A 12,551-nucleotide genomic window follows, 5' to 3' on the forward strand; every position below is an offset into this window, starting at 1 on the left:
AATATCCATCTTCGCATTTATTGCATTATAATATTTTTTTCCATTCCAACCAGGAGCATGAGGTGCGGATCGTCGTGCTTTATTTTTAAAAATTATTCCCGCTTGTCATTTTTCGAAGATTTTCGGTAGAAAAAGTTTAGGATGGATGCTATTTTGGGCACGTCTGGCCACTCCTTGAATATGTAGCTAGAATATGGAAGCCGGCGCAGGCAGACTTAAACCATGAACTTAAAAAAAATACAAAGGAAAGCTACACGATTCGTCAAAAACTGCTACGGACTTAAAGAAAGCGTTACACAGATGGTAAACGGACTAGTTTGGGAGCAGCAGAAGACTCAGAAACTGCGCGCTAGGCTAAATTGCTTGAACAATTGAGAATGGATATCTTTCAGAAGCGACACGGAGAACATCATATTAGAATCTCACTTTATTTCCAGGTCCGACGGAAACTATAAATGAAGAGAGATCTTTCTGAACGGGTAGGTATGGGAATTAATTTTTTCCTCTAACAGTAAAGGATTTTAACAAATGATTTGCGGAACTCTGTTTGAGAATTTCCTTTTTATTTTCTAACGGATGGCGTCCTAACACCCCCCACCACACGCCTTGAGATGGCTTGCGGGGTAGTGTGTAGATGAAGGGGGAAGGGGTACTAGAGTGTGGGGAGGTAAAGGGTTCTCTCGCTCGGGGTGAGGGGTTGTTTCTGAGTGCGAGGGGTCGGGCTCTCGGCTGGTTGGTCGCGGAGTCACCGAAGGGGAGTCATCGGCGACGGTGGGGTCGTCATTTTTTCCACTCTGCATCACGAAAAGCTTTTTCGTTTCTTTGAAGTCTTCCCTCCCCCGCTTCCACCACCTGTCCCGAAGTCTCCCCTCCACTTACCCAACCATTTTTGACTGCATCGCTTGGAGAAATGAAGAGGTAAACTTCTTGAACTGCCTCCCACGCATATGAATTCCTCTTTGAGACTGAGGCTCTGTCAAGCATTCCCTTGCAGAAAGACTTCCATTTCGGTTTTGTGTCTCAAATTTTCGATTCAATTCCATTCAATAAAAGCTGATTTCTAATATTGCCAATGTAACTAGTTCTGGTAGTTTTTATACATACTCACAGCAAGGACCCCGTTTAGAAATATTCCTCTTCACAAGTGATGTCTTAACGATGTTATCCTGTGCCCTTTGCTCGGATGGTGTAGTTGTTCACGTTGAATAGGTTTTCGTAATGTGCTGTAAAGTCAGCGATTGGAATTAATATACAAGTTCACGCATTAGAGCCGCACAGGTTTTTTCGATCTATGTATCTTTATTTTGCCATCGAAGTCAGCCAATCACCACAATCACGTGATATCAAGTTTAGCTATTGAGTATAGTAGGGTGTTGTTTTGGGAACTGTCGAGGAAAATGCGTAGACACCGTAATTACTTGGGGATGATATCGATAGCGGCGAGAACCGAGGTCACGACCTCAACAACGACCGTCTTTGAATCGTTTCTCAGACGTCCTGATCGTCTGGGATTTGGCGAGTCGTTTGCCGGGACCATTTTGATGCGAGCGTCGTTCTAATCATCCGACTGCTCTTTAACTACCACGGATGATCCGCGCGGCGATTTCATTACCACCCTCTCTGCCGAATGTTTTCCCCCATGCCTCTTCCGTTCCTTTCAAAAGGGCGAGCGTTGAACTTGGGGGGCGCTGTGGGGAGGGGTCCAAAGAGCCTTCATTCCGTGCATTCACGTGAGCTAAGTTCCTTCTCCCCCTCTCCCAGCTGCGACGGTGTAGACGCTTATCCACATCTACGCATCTTCGTACTAATCCGTATGACGCCTCATTAGGTGTGCAGCGGGAGGTGTTGAGACTGGAAGACTTAATCCATTACCCGAAAAAAAGAGTGTATACAGGTAGTATGTTGTAATCATTGGAATTAAAATTTTAGGTGCAAGTTGGGAATGTTTTTGTTTTGGTCTCCTCATTATCATATTCATCATAAGTCAAAAATCCTTAGATTGGTTTGACGCAGCTCTCCATTCCGCTCTCCTATCCGCCAGCCTTTTCAAATTGACTTTTATTCTCTTTTAAATCCTTAATAACCTGTTCTATGTAAATCATTCGGGGTGGTCTCTTACCCTTCTTCCCTTCCACCTGTCATTTTACGATTTTTTTCATCCGGCCATCATGCCTCATAATGTGGACAACTAAGTTGTCCTATCTTCTCCTTAAGGTTTTTAGAAGTCTTTTCTCTCACTTTTCTTAGCATTTCTTAAAAATATTTTCATCATAGCTCTCAATAGTTTTTGCGAATCAAAAATGAATAAAAACTTACTATTAGTCACACAGAAGGAAGTTTTCCCGCGATTACCGAGGCAATCTACTTAGCTTGTGGTTTTCTAGTTTATCCCGTTACCAGCCTAATTCATATCGTAGGCATGAGATTCCTTCGGTTCTCTTGCAGAATTTCTCTTCAACAAATCACACCGCTTCATTTTTTATAGCCAATTTTAGATCGTGGATGAAAAAATTCGTACTTGTGTTCCAAGTACTTGTTGATAGTTTGTCTAGGCGATTGCGAAGAGTCATACCTATCTAACCTTCTAAGAGTTGGTATTGTGAATCCATGTTCCTTCAGTGCTCCGCCGCTAATATTATTTGAAGGCCTTTCTCACGATAAGTTTGAAGATATAGTCATCTGGGGTCAGCAATCCTGAGATTTGGATCACGTAGCTCTCTACTCATTTCTTTTATTAGTCAAATTTCCACTTCTGCTTGGACTCTCTTTTTCGTATTCTTCAACACCCGTTATATGACTTTTCTCCAAGTCCTTACTTAGCCGTTATTGCCGTCCGATTGCACTACGACGATATTCTTCACCTGTCTATCGCGTCTCATTATGTGGCCGATGAAGTCGTTCTATCTTCTCCGTAGGTTTTCAGGGCGATTCAAGAATCGAATAGATTTCATCTGTCGTCTTAATGTTCGTTCTTTCTACGGCTTGCAGAGATGGCGATTGATGGTGAGCGAAGTCCGGGGCAAGAAATGTGTCCTGGCGGTGATGAAGCAAGAGGTTCCTCACCCCCTCTTTTGGCATCACGCTGTTGAATGCACGCCCCTGCCAGCGAATATTTGTCACGAGAGGGCGTGGAATATGTGCAAGGGAGCAACGGCGGCTGGTTGCGAAGGGGAGGGCGAAAGGGGTATTCGGATCTTGAGTGGGACCCAGGGCTTATTTGCTCTTCTCCCGCCCCCCATGGAATCAGGGTAAATGTGAATGTGCACAGGGGACAGGGAGCGTTGTGGACTCCCTCTCACTGAGGGTTCGCTACCCTCGTAGGGGACGCGCAGTACGTATAGAAATCGTTGGGTTTTCCAGTATTCCTATACGTTGATATTTTGAGCATAGACCTTGGCCTCAGTGGCGGCGGGGTTAAGTCCTCGCCTGCCAAACACGAAGTCACGGGTTTGAGTCCCGCCTGGGTAAGTTACCCCTATGCAGGACTTGGTTGTTTGTGTACGTTTAACTGTTAACATGTTAATAACCCCGTTGTAAAAGGTCGCATAGAGCTGTTTTCGGTGGTATGGCAATAAATAAATAAAAATAAATTGTGTACACTATAAACATATACGGGAAAATAAAATGAAAAATCGTGTGATACAATTATCAATTTGTTTTTATAAAGACAGTAAATGAAAATTAAATACACCAAAGGATGAAGTTCGCCATGAAAAAATATTGACTTAGCCGGGATTTGAACCCGTACCTCCCGATTGCTGGTCAGGTGTGCTACCAGTTACACTACCAAGCCATTTTCTCAACATGCGTTCCTGCAGTGCTTTGACAGTAAATGAAACTATATCCGCATGTGCATCTACTTGACCGCTTGGTAATAATCTAGGATATATTTCATGGGATAAATTGTTTGTTGAAAGCATTGCGCATTTGTTTATGCTATTATATATAAAGCAAACGCATTAGCTTTCAGTATAGAAGACAGAGTATTGTGTTCTATGCAGTGTTTTTCTGGGAAAAGTATAAATAAATTGATAACCCTTAACCCGTCGTTCTCAATTGAACTTGAAAAAAAATAGGTAAGAAGCGATGTTAAAGCCAGAATTCTCCTAGAGCGTGTTGGGAAATACATATTCGCCGTTGTATGCTTCACTTTATATATTTTATAGCATTGAAATCGTTGCCCTTAAGATATTATGTGCAGAAGGAATAAGGTTGCGTTTTGAAAAGGTATGTCAAGTGAGACTGAACTGGCGTTCATACTATTGTTCACTTGAAACTCCTCTTTTTCTGCATGTGTTATTGATGGGAACATTTCTTATGGTCTCCGCTATATTCTCTTGGAGTGAGTCCGTCGTTTACTTTGACCCTACCGTCGCCTTTATCTCTACCTCTCGCCTCCTTTCCCTCTGACAGCACGGTCCAGTGGTCCGGTTTTTTCTCTCCACAGAAATGGGGACGGGTGAAGGGCAAAATCCTTGGCTTAACCCTTCGCTCCGAACCCGCAAAAACTTCCGCATTGATTTCCTTCTGTTCGCACCAACGATAATCTGGATCGCAGCATCGACCCCATAAATATTTCATTATTTTTTAAATTCGATTTTCTTGTGCGGATAATAATTAAGTCATTCTTATCTAATAATACGGGCTACTCACTGAGTGCTTTACGGTGCTGCAATCATTGAAATTTTATCTATATAGGTACTTGTTTTTATATTCATTGTGGACGTTTTATTTAATTTGAGATATTATGCCAGAACCAGTTGAACCTTCCTTGTTTTCAAATTGTACTTTTTTTCGGCTCTAGGCAGTATTGTTTGGGGAGGAGGAATTCTTTTATTTTCTACGTATGATTCGTCATAGTGGTTTGAAAAATTCAACCCACCGTAAGTAATTAGGAGGATCAAAGCGCTTCATTCGTAGCTATTGATTATGATCTCGACTTTATTCTTGTACTCGTTTCATAATACGTTAGTAGATATGTTTACAAGTAAGTATAATGCATATAAAAAGTGATGCTCATTTATCGTAGGCAGAAGGAATAATAACTTTGCTTTTTATTAAGTAAAGTTATTATTCCTTCTATCCCTACGATTATGGATTTCCACCAAGTTACGCCCGCTACTATTAATTATATGATGCTCATTTAGTTCGACTTTATAGATGAGAGTATATACCGCTCATTTTTTTAAGCTTACCCGTCAAGTGTACTTTCATTAAGGTGATTTTAAAGAACGCCTAAAAGCAGAGCCTATGTTTTTTTGATGCCTCATTCATCCTTCGGCTGAAAGAGCCGTAATGAAAGAAATAACCGCATTGACTAAGTTGTTGGGTTCGGATTCTATTCCTCTCTCAAATTCCATTGTGAGTTTACTTTTTTAAAGGCTTAATAAAAAATATACTTTACTACGATTGGCGCTCGGTCAATGATACCGTTCAAGAACTTTCATTAGATTTTTTTAATTTTATTTGGAAAATGCCCATCGGATTGTTGAGTGGCTTGGCTTTTGGTACCTTATTCCGAGCATCGGCTCTATCTTTACGAGCGCGGCGTACGGTTTACAGCCCAGCCCGAGCCATTTCGATATCTTGCCAGTCCGTATTCACATGCTGCTAATTAAGTCCCATCCATATCGGCGACCGCAAAAAAAACGCTGCCCGCTAGGGCACAATAGACTTTCCTGCCCTCGTCAGATATAATAGCCTGGCCGTACGAGAACCGCGCCATTAGAACCCGCTTCGGGCGCTCAATACTACATCGGCCATCGACAATCCATGGCTCCAGGCCCAAGAGTGGTTTCAGCTTTTTATCGCACTGTTAAAATGCCCCTGTTTTGTTGGAAGAAAAAAAAAAACAATGTCCTTATACTCTCTCTATATATATTATTATTATTCCAGTATTCTTCCGATTAAGGTAGGTTTCCATGGAGTGCTTAAGAAGAATTTCGGGAGCCTCCCCTTCCATCACGCACTTCCCTCTTCAATGCACAATAAGCCCTACCTCCTTTCATTCTATCTAAAAATACTATTCCTTTCCTTCCTCTCCCTCGTTTACCTAACAGTCTTACCTCTATTACTGTTTTCAATATCCCCTCCCCGCTAAGTACTCGCTCCATCCATACCTTCTGTCTCCTCCGTATCTCATCTAAAAGCTGCCTCTCCTCACCCACCATGTTCAGCACTTCGTCGTTCCTCCTCCTCTCCGTCCACTTCATCTTCTCCATTCTTCTCCATACCCACATCTCGAATGCCTCCAATCTCCTCTCGTCTTCTTTCATCAGTTTCCACGTTTCCTCACCGTAGAGAGATACACTCCAGATCAAACTATTCAATAACCTTTCTTTAAACTCTTACATAACGATCCTCTCAGAAGCTTCTTCCTGTTCATGAACGCCATATAGCCTGGCTAAATAGTTATTTTGACGAAAGTTAAAAGTATTTCCTTAGTTTTCATGAATAGACTCGTCATGATTGTTAGATATTATACCATCGTAATAGTTGTTGGATATTACACCACCGCAGTGTTTGAATACGAACCAAATTATTGCGATGTTGTCAACGAAAAATATTGGCATACCTAATTTCCTTTCACTCGGTAAAATCATGATCGCTAAAGTTATAAGGTCACCTCAAATTTTAAAAAACGATATTTCTTAGTGTAACGGGTTACAGATCAAGTCAGACGAACCTACATATTTTGACTTTCTTTTTAATAATATACAGACTGTGTTCCTATGAAAACTCTAGTTATGGATTTGGAGCAACCTAATATCGTAATTGATCTTGGAATTACCCATACTTAGTCGTTACAATTTCGGCTAATTGTAATCATTGCGATGTACCTAAGTTTTGTTTTTTTTTTACCGTAGAAATTTTATTGCAGCACAATATATCATGTGCCTTTCCTCCGGTTCTACTGGGATATGATCGTAAAGATTCCCAAAAAAAGAAGGACATTTATTTTTCTTGGGTTGAAGTTGAGAAGCGTTTCTGTGGGTTTTATCGCTGCCCATCCAAACAATCTCTCCAAGAAATTTCCTGTTCTATTTCGCGGCGTAAATATTTTTAAGTCCGGCACCAGCTCTATTTTTATCAACCTCTTCGCGAATTCGGACAGCGTTTAAAGCCTCAAGGTCGGTTCTTTTCCTCAAGCGCCCGTGCATTTTTCGCAGTGGGATCCAGGGAGTTTTACAGCCCTTCTGAGGTCGAAAAACTTATTCATTTTGTTTTCGAAGATCACCCATATTGTCCTCGGTGCTGGAAACCACCGATATATGCAAGGTTTTTCGTCACCGATGAGTGCAATCCAATAGTTAAGGCTGTTGAAATAATTGCGCCGATGATACAAAATCCTCAAATTTGAGGTAATTTCATTTTTTGGGGCACACTGTTTCAAAAATGTATTTAGGGGAAAATTTATCCCGTAATACAGCAATCTGTGTGTCTATATAATACAACAATCTGTGTATCTATAATTTTCTTCTGAAAATGACACTTGAAATAAGAATTTTTAAGATAGAAATTGGTTTTGTTCTGTAACAGAAAGTGGCCTGTTGCAAGGGCAAAAATTAGTATTAAGAGGTTTTGTAAGATGGAGATGTTGGATCGTTGCATGGATAGAAAAAAGACCAACTGTTTGCCAAAATGAAGAATTATGAGGAGCGGGTGAATATGGGGCACGCGGGTATGTGGACGAACGTCTGTGTGTATGCTGACTCCCACTTGAACTTGCATTAACGGTGGATGATCTCTTGCAATTAGCTGGAGACTGAGTTAGTAGGTTGAGCATGTAATGAGGTACGGAGAAATACTGGAGCTCATAATGGAGGGAACTGTATTTATTGGCTTAGCCGGGAAAGGAGAGAATTGGCCCAATCGGTGGGATGGGGAAGGCCACCCCGAGGTGGAGGTTTTTGGGTAAGGCGCAAGTCCTCTGCGTGGAGACGCATGATTATTTAGATGTTTAAGTACGTTTGTCTAATCCCTCGTAAAACCTTTATTTCTCATCTAAGAATAATAGAACGTGTTTTATTGACATGCGTGATCCATCATGTGGGAGCCTTTAAGCGGAATGCTGCGACACCATTTGTGTGCTCAGGCCTACTCTTCCTTATTATATTTCCTAAGTAATTTATTTATTCTTGATTAATTGCCATTTTTATTGATATTGATAATGTAATTGAGATAATTGCCATTTTGATTAAAATGAAATGAACGGTAGTTGATGAGCGTCCTTTACATCCCGATGCAAGTGAGGAGAGATATCAATTTTAATAATTTCGGTCCCATTATTCATGGTTTCAGTATGTAGGGGTCCGTTCGCCGATTGCTGACTAAGTGTTCTGCAACCAACTAGTGAGTTTGTATAAAAATCCCGCTGGTTCTACTTCTGGCAAGTAAGAACCTATGTATATCATGTAGTGTGTTTGGTGTTTTCAGGAATGTATATCAGATCCGTACACTCCAGTCTTTCTAGGTGCACTAATTCAATCTTAGCTCAGCAGGCGTTCTACTCTGGCCATGCCATCCAATTCATCAGCCCATATTTCATTCGTCGCCTCACTCTCCAGACTAACGTCGATGGAGACTTATTTTCGTTACTTCGTCTTGAACACCTGGTTAGCTTGAATCTCCCTTTTCGTTTGCTTTTCAAATATTTCACGCAGTACGCTTCCTAGTGTCGTGGGTGAACGATCAGCTCGCTCTACTTCCTTTCTATAAACTATTCAGCTATAATTCTTTGTCCAGTTTGCCTATAGAGACAATTGATATTGAACACTCATCGTCTGGGCAACGTCCTCCTCTGAATATCTCAGGTTAGAAAAGGGATCTTTAGCTCCTTTACAGTTAGACAAGCTATTACAAAAAAATCCATGATATCCCGTGAAGCCGTGCCCTTGTGCCCTCTTTGGTGGCGGCGATGTATAAGTCCTTGTCTACTAATTCTGAGTTCGCAGGTTCGAGTCCCGCGTGGGTAGGTTTTCTCCTACCAGGGCTTGGTTGTGTGTGCATGTCAAAGCTAGTTATATTCAAGAGAAGATTTCATAGACCTTATTTCACGAGGCTATAGACATGATTATTCCATTTCCGTGACAGAGGAGATCTCTATTTGGCTGACTCCATTTGCAGACTGATTTGATTTGTGCTGGTGAGTTTGTTTAAAAAAATTATTTTATTTTTAAAACTCAGAACCCTTGAAAAAACACAGGTATTTGGCATCTTTTCATTTTTTGTTCCATTTCCTGTAGTATACGTGAGGGTATTGTTAATTTTGGGTATTGTTTAAAGGTCACTTGGTTTCAATGCTGGATTTAGATGTACCCAATCATGTCGGTCACTTTTGCTTATATTTACTCTTGCATGAAAAGGATACATAATGGTGTGCGGCTCTCTTCTCCCCTTCAAATGACCTTTAAAATAATCAAACTTCTTTCATTCGCTAAATCAGGGTCTAAGAATGCCCATCATGTGCGAGCCAAAGCAACCTGCTTTGACCACTAGAATGCGTTTCCTTGGAAATAAATGGACATTTTATGCTTGATTTACAATTAATTTGGCCGTGTCATAGGTTTAACACCACCCAGTTCTCTCTCTCAATTGTTACTTCACCTCTGCCCAATCGTATCGGACGCTTTTGTTTATAAATAAATAAAAACGAACAAACTTTGTATTAATCCGCGAATTTACCGGTACCTGAGGATGAAGCCGCTGCGTCGAAACTAGTCGTACCGCGTAAATAAATTGGTGGATTAATACAAAGTTTATTCGTTTTTATTTATTGAAATGAACTTCCACAAAGTTGAGCCTGTGACTATAGAGCTTTTGTTTGTATTTACTCTTGGGGCTTAGGATTCGGCGGCCCTCACGTCTCGAACCCAGTGTCCTCCTTTGCGAACCTCTATCCTAGCCTCCTCTTTTTTTCGCCCGCATCCCCCCTCCGCTTTCTCTCTCTCTCTCCACCGTTTTTTCACCTTGCACCACTCCCCCATTAAATCTTTCAGCTCGCCCGCCACCGCTCGCATGTCTTTCTCACCGCGGCCCTCCCCTTGCTCGCACGCCGGCTATTTCTGTTGTGCGTGGCTCCGATCCAAACAGAAGGAGCGAGAGAGCGTGATAGCCTCAGCTGCAAGTCCCGTGCCTTCCCTCGCACGATAGGCTCATTTATCTCCTCCGCTGCCATGCACTCCATCGATTGAAATGTTTATATTTCGAGGATCAAATTCTGTGAACCATCAAGTCATTCTGTTTCTAACGCGGTTCCTTATTTTTATCGATATAAGTTCATTCTAAATTCACGAGTCTTCTATCGAGTCAATAGCTGCGATACTACTAGAATTAAATGTAACGGAACTTTTCCACAATTATTTTAATGCGTATGACGCGTTTCGGCCAACGGAGCTCTCATCTGGTATGATAAGACTAGTGGTATATAATGGCTACGTGAGCCGAAACACATCATGCGCATGGAATCGATTGTGAAAAAGTGCCATTATATTTTATTTTATCATGTCGAACATCCACTATATTACACCTGAGTCAGTCGAAGCTACAATACTGTTGACGAGACGCGATGTCTCGTTGACCGTAGAGTGTCGTTTGTTTGGATGTAAATTATTTGCGAAAATTGATAAAGCGCCATGTTATTCTTTGGTTTTAAAGTACCATAATGTTATTATAAGTGCCATTCACATTGTCAGCAAGTCAATAATTACAAACATTAAAAATTATTGATGATCGAGTAATAAGATCTGTTCAGTGTAACTTGTAGGATATTAGAAGTTCCTCAGAAATTCTAACTGCGCTCCATGTGATAATTTTTTCATGCATAGGAGATTAAGTGGCACGGTTCTATTCTCCCATTAAAGCATCTCTCAAAGTAATATAATCTCTTTCAGTCGCTAAATCAGAAATATTCTTCATGTAGGTATGTGCCAAGGCAAGCTACGACCTGCCTTGACCACTTTAGAGCGTTTTCTTGGAAATAAATCGACATTTTATGAGTGCTTTACGATTAATGTGGATGTGGCATAGGTTTAATACTACCAAGATCTTTCTTTCAAGAGCTATTTCAGTCTCGAATCCGTAAAATGGTGCAGGAAACTGAACTTAGCTGAGAAATGGGCCTTATTAAATCAGTTTTTCTCTTTTCTATATGCAAGAATGAGGATGGCCTAACTCACCTCCGTTAGTTGAATGCAATTAATCGCCTCCATTGTTTTAATAATGTCATATATTCCCCTCAGAATGTATCTTATCCTCGGGAAACGGAATTTTCATTCTCGGGTTGCTAACGATATATAAGTTGTGTAAACGTTCAATCCATCTTTAGAGCTCGAATTCCAGTTTTGTTCAAATAAATGGCTTAAAATTTATCTTCACTTGAATACTTCAATAGCAAAAATGACATGATTTTTAATCTCCTCTGCCTTGAGATGGCCAATTTTCAAAAATACTGGAAGATCATAAAGAGGATTCATGTAATGCCCTACCCCAAATAATTCTATACCTAATTTTCCTATCTTCTGTTACACCTTTCCCATGGTAGATCGTCAATTGTTTTCCTTAAAGATTTGTTTGATGGTAAGTGCGCAAGTTTATTTTTTATTTTCGCAAATGGGGAATGTGTTTTTGAAATTTCAATTTTAAAAAGAAAATGAGTGAAGTCTTTTGGCAGCCGTTGCGAAAATGTCGAGGTCGTGCGCTTTTACGGCGCCATTTGAAGGCGTTTACATCCCGGAATAAATTTAGATTGGAAGCACGTGAGATTTCGGCGGGACCGTATGTGCAGCATTTTAGAGCGATGACCGATAATTTCATTGTATGATACCTTCCCCCGTGTTCACTGACCTTTTGATTGATCCCTGTCCTGACCTTTGAAGTTTCCACCAATTCCACTGGGAAGTGCTCTTCTCAAGGCCACCATCGATTTTCGTAATGGCCCATATTGCGAGGCATGGTCCCCAAAGGACATTAGGTCGTAAATTACTATAATATAACATATTCCCAGTGTTGTTACATCAAAGATGAAATAACTGTACTCCGTGTGCGTGACTGCGTGCAAAATTGCCCTTTATCAAGACTTAGGATATCTATTGATGGATTATCAATTAATTTCTTAATTATTCTATCCAAATAATACCTAAGAATGTAATTGATAAGGAAGAAAACATTGAATTCAATGGATAATGGAACAGAAACGATGGTAAATTAAATTAAAAGTGGTCGTGAGAGAAAGACAATAATTTGTGTACTTGCAGTGTAATTTAGAAGTGCGAAAACGGTGAGTATATCTCGTAGTGGTTTAAACTCACTGTGCGTTAAGCCATTTGTGGCTGCGAAAATTCTAATTCGTGAATGCGCTTTGAGTATTCGTTATGTGGCGTACTGCCGATGAGTGACTCCCTTCTTGAAGATATAAAAATCTGACAGTAGCATGTCAATGTAGGACGGCTTACGTTAGGTTAATTTGATGTGGGTAATGAAATCTGTTTTCGGAATCCACGTCTGTACCGGCAATACATGTGATTAATGTTACCAAGAGTAGATAATGCCTC

At 40.7% G+C, this 12,551-nt stretch overlaps 1 protein-coding gene and 1 non-coding gene across 4 annotated transcripts in view; one reads left to right on the forward strand and one right to left on the reverse strand.

Moving 5' to 3' along the window:
- The window catches only part of LOC124155554 (protein tincar), an 803,451-nt gene that overhangs the window by 41,050 nt on the left and 749,850 nt on the right, over positions 1-12,551 (forward strand). The gene's annotated exons all lie outside the window — the stretch shown is intronic.
- Positions 3,722-3,793, reverse strand: Trnaa-agc. The gene has a single exon. It is a non-coding gene; the product is annotated as a tRNA-Ala (tRNA).

Source organism: Ischnura elegans, chromosome 3, assembly GCF_921293095.1.
Source record: "Ischnura elegans chromosome 3, ioIscEleg1.1, whole genome shotgun sequence".
Taxonomy (NCBI): domain Eukaryota; kingdom Metazoa; phylum Arthropoda; class Insecta; order Odonata; family Coenagrionidae; genus Ischnura; species Ischnura elegans.